General features: G+C 42.6%; 1 protein-coding gene across 10 annotated transcripts in view; it reads right to left on the reverse strand.

Moving 5' to 3' along the window:
- PLCB1 (phospholipase C beta 1) overlaps positions 1 to 11,713 on the reverse strand; it is a 415,710-nt gene that overhangs the window by 288,277 nt on the left and 115,720 nt on the right. The gene's annotated exons all lie outside the window — the stretch shown is intronic.

The following is an 11,713-nucleotide window of genomic DNA, read 5'->3' on the forward strand; positions in this document are numbered from 1 at the left end:
GAAGCTGCAGTTTTACCCCAAATTCACCGTTGGTATAAGCTCAGCTTGGTAAACATAAATAACTACTTCCCATGTTAGTCAGAGTATCGGTACATACTCCACAAAAACAGGCCACGACCCTAAGATCTTTCACCCTAAATACACAAGACAGCCAGAGGATGAAATAAGAAATAGGTATGTGAAATAAACTCCCAGCAGCACAAAGGAAAATAGTGGTAAAGCTGGAGAAGCATCTCCCTGTCTTAGCCCAGGCCTACGCATCAGTGCGCTGTCCCTTTCCCACCTCTCTGCCCTTTGCAGCGCACTCTGCCTACCAGTGCTCTACCTTTTCAGGACAGGCAGCATGTCCAGGGGTGACAGAGATGGATAAAGACATGTTAGACAAAAGCTAGGAGCTTTATGATGATGGCAACCTGATGCTTTTGGAGAAATGAGTGGGCAGACAATGGGATCTCCAGCACCTACAGGAGCCGCTCTCCAGGTTCGGGCTTGCTGTGTACAGCTGGAAGTTTCTCCCCAAAAGCTCTCGCTTGTCACCCAGCTGGCAGCAGGAGCTGCGTGGACACCAAAGCACCACTGATGGTCGGGCTGGGTTTGGTTCTGCTGAAACGGTTGTCACAGACCTGCTCTCCACACGCACACGAGTGAATAACCACAGGAGGAAAGGGAGAACTGACGAGGTGCAGCCAGCATTCAAAGAAAAAAGAGCTGGGGGAGGACCAGCTTCAAAAGAAAATACAAAGCATATTGTAGGCAGCCTTCATAATGGTACTTGACTGATTTTTATTCACATAACTGAGAATAACCTGGCAATTTTTAGCTCCAGAGTCACAAGGAAAAGTACACTGACTTGAAGTTTTTAGCAGCAGATAAAAAAGAGGTGTTTCTATTAAGAAGCTTCTCGGTTCAAATAAAAAGTCTCAATCATGTATGATTATGATGATTAAACGCCTTCTCAGAACGGACCGTATCATATTTTGGGAGTGATGTTCTTGTGCCATTACTTCATGCCAACAAGGGATCACAGAGCATATAGATCACTGGTATGACTTTCCTTTTGAAGCAAGTAGAGTGTTTTATTTTCAGCAGAGCGCCCCGAGCAGCGAAGAGCTGCAGAAGGGACTTGCGTCTCAACTCGCACCACCGGGGGCAGAGCCGCTGTGCTGCGGCTCAGGGGAACCTCCTGCCCACCGCGAGGGCTCGCCAAGAGGGAACGAGCTCAAATCCTTTGAGCTTCTGCTACACAGGTACTTGTCTGACTATGCAGCCTAAGTTTGATGCGTCTAAAATAATGGCAACACGTTAAAGGGTTGTAATATACCTTTGTAGAAGGGGCGTTCATCAGGTGAGGGTGCTTTTGGCAGGACTGCACCGTTCTGTAATGCTGTTCTTTCTGACTAGCTTGTTTTGTGGAGGAGTTTGCAGACTGCACTTTTAATTATTGTTAATAGCCTGGAGCTTTTGGCTTCTTTATATTAAAGCAATAAATACTTTTTATATATTTAGATTTAACAAAAGCAGAGGAGGAACTTGGAATCGCTCTGCTAACTACATAACACACAGAGTCTCAAGGTTAAGGCTCAGTGTATCAGTACATGCCCTACACGTGTACCTATGACTTCTGTGCAGGAATAAAGTAAAAGGATCATCAACAGAAAACTTTGCAGTAGCACAATGTGCATTTCCTGCCCATTCTTCCAGCCAGGGCCCTAGCATGCATGGCTTAACTGGAAAACCCAAAATCCAGGCAAACTTCCAACAGGAAACTCACGCTGTAACATGATGCTTCCGACACTGAAGATGACAGCTAAGAAGTCATGAATTAACCTTTGTAAATGTTTTTAGAATCCGAGGCCTGGTTGTTGAGATTTAGAGCTGAAACAGCACCAAGAGACATGTTGCCAAGATTTCTCCCCCAGACATAAAGGTCCCTCAGGACCACTGATTTTGTTAAAATATCTGTTAGTATGGGATGAAAATTTCTCACTGGATTTTTAAACAAATCATCCTGGTCTTGCATCTAATCTGTACCAAACCTGAAAACTGAAGAAAAACTAAAACTTGTAAATTTTAGAAAAGGGGAAGGAGTGGGCTATGACCCAAGCAGCTGTAGGCATTTTAGTCTGGTAGGCAAAGCTTTAGATCATATGCGGAAAAGAGCATAACAACATGGAAGTAAAACAAAAACAAGAAGCCCCCACCCGGGCTTGCCCGCCAAATCATATAGAACTAAGCTGATAAATTTTTTGTTGGCACAGGAAGCTTTGAAGATTGCCTGAATTTTGATGAATTGCATAAGCCAGAATTGGTGCAGCATCATCCAAAGCTCTGGTCACCAGCACTCAGAGTTGAATTTAACATGAAGGAGGTACAGAGGGGGTTTCACAAGTGATCAGGGACCTGGCAGCGTGCTCTGATTCAAGGAGAGCTTGGCTTCCTAAGAACAGCGAAGGAAGGCCAAGAGGAGTATGGTTATTGTCTGTACAGCCATGCATTGTAGCATCAGTTGAGATGAAGAGGAGTTATTCAATCTAAAAAGAAATAAGAATTGAGCAATATTGATTCTCCACTAAAAGTAGAGGCAATACATAGGACTGTTTTACTCTAGATATTGAAAGCAAAAAAAATGGACTTTGAGATTTTTCTGAATGTGAAAGTAATACATGCACTGAACAGCATCCAGATCTCTTCTTATTCTATGCACCTAAAGAAATTGTTCTTATTTACAGCTAAGTCTTTGACTTCTCACCACTCCAACCAACAAAGAGCTTTGTTTAGGAAGTACCAAGGGACACGTAAAAGAATAATCCATTACGTACTAGTTCGTAAGTGGGCTATTTAGTAGGTCTTGATACTCCAGCAGTTTCAGTAGAAGTTTATCCCAAAGAAAACCGCTGGTTCCAGGCTCTTCGTGCCAACACCAGAAATAAGCAACAGAAGTTGCGCACACAAAGAAAAGCCTTCTGGGTTGAACCCTTGACATTTCGCTCCTCTACAGGAAGATCAAGTACGCAGACAATACCAGCTGAAGATGTCCACGTACTGACAAATGTTTGAGAATAATTTAGATGAGTGCATAAGATCAGCGTAAGAAATCATCCCTTTGTCATTAGGCAAATCATATTTTGTTTCTGCAAATGCACACTGTTCCTGGTGCAGTTACTCAGCAGCAAATCTCAGCTGCTATGCTCTCCTCCCCATACCACAGTGGCAGACAAACGATTCCCCTTGTCGGAAATCCCTTGTCCCATTCTCCCACAGCCCACATTGCTTCACCTGCTGCTGCCATGCTTTAATTTCCCTCATTACCTCCACTTGCTACTTACCTTGTAAATATAAGTGAGTTTAGGACAGTTATTTGTTCAATATTCATGAATTAATTAGAAGGGAGTAAGGATATCTAATTTAATTCATACAAGCTGCAAATATTATTATTTTTGCATGCTCCCAGGGCTTATGGATAAGCACATTTTAAAAATCAAGGCAAAAAAAAAAAAAAGAGTATCCCTAGATCAGAATCAGTGGGTGGATTTCTAAAGATTTAATTTACATTCATCTCCTATTAAACTGAATGCATAATCTTCTTCGTTATTTTATAAATCTCCAGATACATCTGGGAAATTATTTTTTTATTGATGTATTTGCATGTGCATGACTAAAATTCTTCTAGTCTTGGCAGTTGTACTTGAAACCAGAATTTACACTGAATGAGGAAATATGGGTCATTCAGCAAACAAAAACAAAGATGAAGCAAAGGGCAACTTGTTTGAAGACCTTGAGCTCTTGCCAAGCCACGTTTCCCAAAATATTGTGCTCTACACCACACTCGAGCCTTAATTATCAACTACTCTCCTGCAGGAGCCAGCTGCTTGGAGCATGAAAGGCAAACACAAAAACATGACCCCGGCATAATTCAGCAACAGACTTGGTGACAGTTCGGCGTGTGCGTGATTAGCTCTTCTTATCTTTAACCAACCTGAAGAATGCCCTTTTCTTCACAGGGCTCACTTCCTCCTAGGCTGTGCTAATAGATGGTTGCGCTCAGCGTTCGCCCAGTCATGCTGAAGCACTCTTGTAATTTTGCATGCATTTCATCGCCTCAGCCTAACAGTCTGGTGGGCTGTTAGAAGGTTTTGGGATCCATGAGATGTCTCCACTTGTTGACAGCACACAAAAAGACATTTTTTCTCCTCTCAGGGCACTCTCTGCTCTTGCCCGTTTATATTTTGTTCCAGTATGCGGAGTTAACTGCAAAGCAGCAAAGCCAAGGTTCGCCCTGCTGTCTAACGATGTTTCCTTATTTAGCAGCTAGTTTTATTGCAATCTTCTGTTCTCTCCCCCACAAATGTTCTAAGTTCTGTTCTCTGGAGCATAATTACTCCAAGTACCTTTCCCTCCAGCAGCAGCATGCTAATGCTTCATGGCTTTTCAAGAGACAGTTTGCCTTCTTAAAGGCGACCAAAACATCTTGAGAGAAGTACCAAAGGGCTCCATCCTGACAGAGAATTTCAGCAGAAGATTAGCACCTGAACATTTTGTGGAGCTGTGCAACAATACCTCTGAGACACCTGAGCCTCTAAAACATACAGTACAATTCCCCAATTTCTGCAGTTTTGCAGCATCTCTGGGGCAGCTTCCACGGGCACAAGCAATGTGCAACCCCAAAAGGCATTTCACATCCAGGCAGACTGGTTTTAATCTGACCCCATTTCATGTTCCCAAAAGCACAGCAGCACTGTGTGCAGCTGCCCAGCACCCTCCATTAAAAGACCTGGACATCAGCTCCTCATTTCTTTGCCAAACTTGACCCATTCAGACTGAAATAACCACGCTGGACGATTGCCTGGGCTGGGGTTGCTTGCTTGCTTTTGTTCCTGAAGCAGCAGCAAGGGCAATCTCACCAATTTCCTCTAATGAAGTTACAATTTCTGAAGTAAGGTACATCTCTGCAAAGGAGATGAATGTGAGCCAGAACAGTTTACAAAATAGGTTCTCTACATGCTCAAAAACATCAGCTACTACTTATACGTGGGAAGAGCTAATGCCTTCCTACTTGCAGAAATACCTGTGGATTTTAACACAGTCAAACAAATTGCAGCTCTTTGTACCAGACCTGTGAAAATACAGCCTTGTTTCAACAAACCAAGAAATTCTGCTAGTCTAATCTGCACATATGAAAGAAAAAAGAAAAAAAAAAAAAGAATACATATTCATACTCCTACTCTCAAAATGCATAGGGAAACTAAACTAAAGTTTTACCTAACATTTCCTAACTTCTAAGTGGTTGAGTTTGCAGCCCAAGTAATCTCTTAACATGTCTGATTTCTTTTTAGCCAGTGTCTCATTTTTAACTCTAATTTTATTACACATTAAATTTCATTTTAAAAGAAACGAGCGTAGGAATTAGTGTGTCTTTCAAAACAGGCAAGGCTGACTCCGGAATGACTCTAAGAAGTGCTGTTAATGGGTAAAAGCATGCTAGTTAGAAGGGAAAAAAAAGCCTGGCAGACTTCGAAAATGGATGCTTCTTTCAGTAATTACGTGGATTGAGAAACAGCTATTTCTGTCAACATCTTCAAAGAAACTTTTAAAGTTATGGAAAGTAAACAGAAGGAAAATCAGCAAGCAGATTTTTTTTTTTTCCCAGAAAAAAAAATGTTATTTTGAAAAACAACAATGACAGCAGACAAATCTATTTTGGAAAACAAAGATCGCCACGTGGGTAGAGGCTTGCGTTAATGAAATCACCTACCGTGATTTTAATCCACGCACACATCAGATAGATCAGGCATTTCAGCGAGAAGATTTTAATTGGAGCTTGGTCACCCTTGAAAATCCCTCCCATAAAACCCAGCCAGGCTGGCTGTAAATCAGGACAGTAGGGATGATGACACAAGACACTCAAAATTAGAAATCGTCTGACGGCTAAGCCAGTTACAAGACTCGTGGCAAGGGAGAGAGTAAATAAACAGAACTTGCTAGAAGGTTGGGTTTACGTTTGGTGGCCAACTCTTGCAGCTTTATCATGACAACTGTGATATTTAGGGTTCTATCTGGAGATTTTTTTTTTTTAATGTTATTTGTAAGACCTAGTTGCTGCATGGGAATTACAGGATAAATGTGGAGTGAGTTATGTAGAGGGACAGCAGATTTTAGGCACGCCTCTCCTGACCTGTACACGTATTTGATGAGAAGTACTTTTTCCAATTAAACCAAACGGACTCTCAGGTTCTCTTGATCCTTCTGAGGGTACCAATAAGCACAATGTACTAGAGGCCCCATTTGGCCATGATCCCTTACTTTTTTTGCAGGGTCTTTTAAATGAAACCACTTGTAGCAAATCAACCAAAGCTTCTCCCAGCCTGGTCAAGGGTGACCGAAGTGAGTGTGTTTTATTTCAAAATGGGCAAACCTAAAAATGTGCAGAAACCATGACACAATTGTTGGGTATGTGAAACAGCTGCTTTCCGGAACTCTGGTTTTAGACTCATTGGACCACACTTGGAGGTATTTCTCAATGCGACTAAGGGAATCCAAATCCATGCTGCCACAGAAGAGTTTTTTTCCATTCTGGAGGAAGTTATCTCATTAATTTACCCAAGCCAATGCCTGATATTACAGAAGCTTATGCATCTCAATTTCACTGCAGAGGTTTTGTAGAGCGGTTAGCTAGCTAAAAGCCAAAATTAAGAAGGCCAATTTGGCCATGACCCTCTGACAGCAACAGCTGATCCGCCATGAACTGTAACTGGAAAAACGTCTAGACATAAACATGGCTCTTACTGTCTTCTGCTATTGTTCACACGCATGAAGAGTTTTAAGAGCTTTGCTGTACATGTTGCAATTGTCTAAATTTAAAAAAAAAAAAGGCAGAGGGACTCGCAGCCTACTTTCTCCTACCAATCTCAGTCCAAGTGCTTTACTGTGTTAGCCCAGTAAGAAAAAAAAGATCCCTCATGCAGATATATGATGTTAGAAAACTTCCTACTTCTTTTTCATTCTGGACTACAAATTTTAAGGATCTTCCAAGAACGACTCAAAGCGCTAATCTGTGTATTAACAACTCTTGTGCTGTGGACGTACAAACATGTAATGGCATGCCTGTTTCTTTTTCTAAAGCAAATATTTTTCTTTCACAAAAATTTGCAGAAACAACTTTAATTTCTCCAAAAATCTGTTTTTACATGCCAGTAGAGATCAAGATTTACCTATTTCAATACTGAAGAGCCTTTTAATTTTTAATAGTGTTTATCTGTCCTTTAAACTAACTTTTTATTCATGTTGGTAGAGGCTTAATCTCTCTCAGTAGTCTCAGTCTTTTCAAAGGGATTATTTACCTCCTCAATTAAACAAGAACAGAGTAACGTGGCCAATTAAAAAGCTGAAGGAGCTGAGGTTTTCTATGAAACTTGAAATTAGCCTTGAAGCTACAATTGCAGCTATCCTTATGAATAAGCAAACCTTAGCCAATTACTGCAGCAGCAAAACAAATTAAGATACAGTATCAAACCAGATTAAACATGAGATTAATTTCTTGAACAAGCGCGTTCCCAAGACAGCAGAACTCTTCAGCAGCTGATTTTACGCAAGCCAGCACATCCCCATGAGTTACGGCACTGAAGCAGGAATACAGATCCTACTTCAGGTGTTCAAGGTGTTCTGGAAGTTTGGATGTTCAGAACCACAGAACTGTTTTAGAACCAGTAGGAGCGATTTTTTTTTCCATTATTTTAAATATTTGTTTTAGTTTAACAAATTAATTTGTTTGAGCTTGGAAAAAATCCTCTAAATATTTGAGTAACATGTTGTCTAACCTTCCCCAAATAAATCCATCTAGATTTTTTACCACCCTGGATATAGTATCTACATTTGATCATCTCATAAATAATTCCTTGCCTCTCATTCTCAGAAGATTTTGAATGATCCACTAACAAGCAAAAGCCTAAATAATGCAACGTTGTTCTGGTTCTATTGACAATATAGTTTTCCCCACACTAAAAGTGGAGTAAATAAAATTGCAGGCTGGCTGTACCACTTCCATTTGTTTCAGAAATAGAGGTGGCATTTTTTGTTTTTGGTTTATATTTACTCTACAGGGATAGGAATCTGCTCATCTTCTTTCCCCCCCCAACAATAATTCCTGATGAAATATGAAGCAATGCAGAGTGCATTTCTCAACATCCTCTACTGCCAGATCAATTTGCTCCTGAAGGGTTTTTCTGTTCCATCAGAATCCGAGGCTAACAAAATGCCATGAAGTATGAAGAAACAGGAAAGACTCATGCTTCCTGAATGGATTTAAAAGGGAAACTTTAGACATACAGCCAGAGCATTACCGCTTACTCTGGCTACAGAAATTCTCCTAGCGTTTCCCTGGAATACAGAGCTCCTCCTCATGACGGTCTTCGCACGTTGCTCCATCGAGCAGCTGCCCAAGAGGATGCTTTGACCTCAAGACAAGACACAGCACCTCCTGAAGCACACCATGCACCACACCAGCATGCATCCTGTACCCACTGCAGGGGCTGGCGACGCAGCTCACCTCACAGCACAGACCCTGTACCGGCCGGCACACTGTGGTGCTGCAGGGACTTGCTGCCACCCCACAAACTTCTGAGCAGCTTCAGGTGGCGGCGGGAGACACACGGCCCCCTCCTTTCCCTGCCCAGGAACCAGCCCCACGCTGGTGCTGAACACGTCTCGCATACGCATGCGGGCAACTTCTCCTTTGAGGCTTCTACGCGCTCAGTCCCTGTTGCTCTCCCCTTCCAGTCTCAAAATGAGATTGGTTCCAGAATGCTACGGACGACATCAGGAAACACAGCTATCTGCTATACTGGGCAGCCCAGCGGTCTGACCAGTCAGAAAACTTCTAGGCTTGTTCCTGGTAGGAAAACGGATGTAGTTCTAAAAATGGTGGCAGTAAGTGCCACTCCCAGAGGGCCTTCATACATCTGCATTTACAGCTCCCTGAGCAGAAGGGGATGAAAAAAAAAAGTCTGACTTGAATTTATTAAGTAATTTCTATGGCTTTTATGGAAGACATTGCAACAATTGTCCACTATGCACACAGGTTAACATACGTCCCACACATTACAGAGCCAGTATCCCGCCCAAGGTAAATCTCAAAGTTCAACATGCCCCGAATTAAATTCTGTAATGACTTCTAAAGACGGCATTACAATCTGTTATGTCAATACCATACAGCAGTCCACGGTTATAATTTGTTAGGTCAATAATTCAGTGTAGCCTACTAAACTTAGTACTGCTTCCTCAAGAGCAATAAAATAAATGTTTAAAAGGGTCACAATAGCGTATTTATAGTCATCTATAATTAGCTCCGCAGCATCACAGAAATACATTACAGAAATTACATATATAAATCAGACTGCAACCTTCATTTATAATTTCTCACATTCTCCAAGGACTGGCATAAAAAACTGCAACCACTCCTCTGCAGATTATAGCCTTAATTCACAGCATAGCCTGCACTATCAGTGAAGTGAGACTCCTCGAAGCTTTCTTCTCCCTTGACTCCACCACGAGTTTGAGCAGAGACTGGAGACAGAGTCCGTCCAAGAAGTAACAGGATCGCTCCCACACAGAAACCACCGGACCTGCCCTGTCATTCAGCCCAGTCGCGCAGCCAGGACTTGGTGCTGTGGTGGTCACGGAGAGGGCTGGCTGTTGGACCAGGCAGGGGCAAGGAGATGCAAAGGGGGAAGTGCACCCTACATGAGGGAGGGCAGAATTCATCAGAGGAAAGCTTAGGCACCATGCAGAGGTGCTGTCCGTACTGCCACTGCTTACTCAATTCACATGTAACCTTCTGGGCAGTCTACAAGCCCAGATCAAGAACAGCCAGTAAAGCCAAAGTACTGACTTTCAGCCAAAGGATGAACAGCAAGTGGTAGCTTGGATCCTATATTACACTCTTTTTTAAAAAATAATAATAATTAAAAAAAAGATTTCTGTATTAGGCAGCCAGGATTTCTACTGCATGCAAAAGTGCTGGCCGTGGTCTGCAGTGACTGCATGCTTTCAGAAGCTTGCCTCTACCTTTGGGATTGAGATGAGCTCCATCAAGGGGAAAAAAAAAGTCTAGCTGGCAAACACTGATGTATCGCAGCTCAATTTATACTGCACACTGCTGGATTCCTTTTTTTTTTTCTTTTTAAATCTATATGCCAGGAACAAGACTTAAGGCAAGACTTCTTTATTGCGAGTTTTGGCAGATCCAGTCAATGTCTATTATTTATGATTATGGTGGTGTTTCTTCTTTTGGTTTGCTTCTACTGCAGTGTCTCAGTCTGATTGTCAAGGCCAGATAGGACTTCACCACATAATTATTTAAAGCTCATTTACTAAGTGATGCAGATGCAAGATACAGGAGAAAAATAATACAGTCAGTATGAAATTACATTCCTAGCGGCACTGCAGCAACATCTCTCTATAAGCAGAAAGCGCATGGCAGGCTAGCACTAAAAAACTCCTGTGTGGGCTCAAGACTTTTTTCACATTTCCTTCAGTAACTCAACATCCTTTGTTTTCTGCATTTACTATGAAGCTAATCTACAGTGACAGAGTTACCTGGACCTGCACTCGCAAAATCCCACTTGTACCACTGTGCAGAACAGAACTGACATCACACTTCTTGCTTCAAAAAAAATTAAAAAAAAATCAGTGCCCTGAGGGCCCATGTTTTAAGTAGAGCCAAACCACCTCTAAGACCTCAGGAACACTGAGAGGGGAAACGTCCCTCCTTTCTTGGTGTATTTGTCCTGTGGAGGTGCCCACAGGAGCCCAGCTGGAGTCACTGGCATGTGGGCAACAGCACGGCGCTGCTACATGCAACTCTGCGCAACATCCATCTGCAGCCAAACCCCTCTCTCCCTCCCAAAACAGGAAGATAAAGCCTCAGAGCCCGATGTCCAAGAGCCACACGAGTCCCAGGGTGGTGAGAAGATGCAGGAACAGCCAGCCAGGAGCAAACAGCCCATGGCACCGTGGGCAGTGACGGCAGGGGCTGGTGCCTGCCCAGGACACAGCATGGGTGCTGGCCTGCTGCCACCGCAGGTACAGCTCACAAGTCAAACTCCGCCTGATGCAGGGACATGGTGGGGCCCGAGCTGACAAATTAGCAACGTGACATTTCAGCAGGGTGACAAATTTGTGATACATTGCCATATTTGTCATATGATGAACCCACATAATAGCCACAGGTCCTGAACTTTCACTCAGGTTAGCTGATGGTGCATTAGGCAGATTGCAGTTTATTGCCCTACTACATCTGAGCTTCCCTCTTCTGCTCCTGGGACAGCCAAAACTTTTCATACAGAAAGGTGAAGAGTTTTGTTTTTTTTTTTAAAAGTAGTTTCATTATCAAATACATGACAAGAAACAAAGTCCATCTTCACTTGTTTTCAGGGCTCTTTGCAAGTAACCACATCTCGATGCATCTGCCCTGCTTTCACTCATACCATGCTCCTTTTTGCACGAATCTTCTAGCTAGTGATAATAACAGCAAGCTTCAGGCTGGAATTTGCAAATGCACTAGGTGTGGGAGTTGCACAGCTCCCACCGGAATAAATGGTGTAAGTACTGGTAGTGCTAATGGAGGAAGGCGGCCAAAAATAATTCCTCTGAGAAACGAGCTTGTATGACTTACCGAGTCTGCTATGACTCTTGGAGGACAGAGGAACTTTGGCAAAGC

This window comes from Anser brachyrhynchus (assembly GCF_964034855.1).
Source record: "Anser brachyrhynchus genome assembly, chromosome: 3".
Taxonomy (NCBI): domain Eukaryota; kingdom Metazoa; phylum Chordata; class Aves; order Anseriformes; family Anatidae; genus Anser; species Anser brachyrhynchus.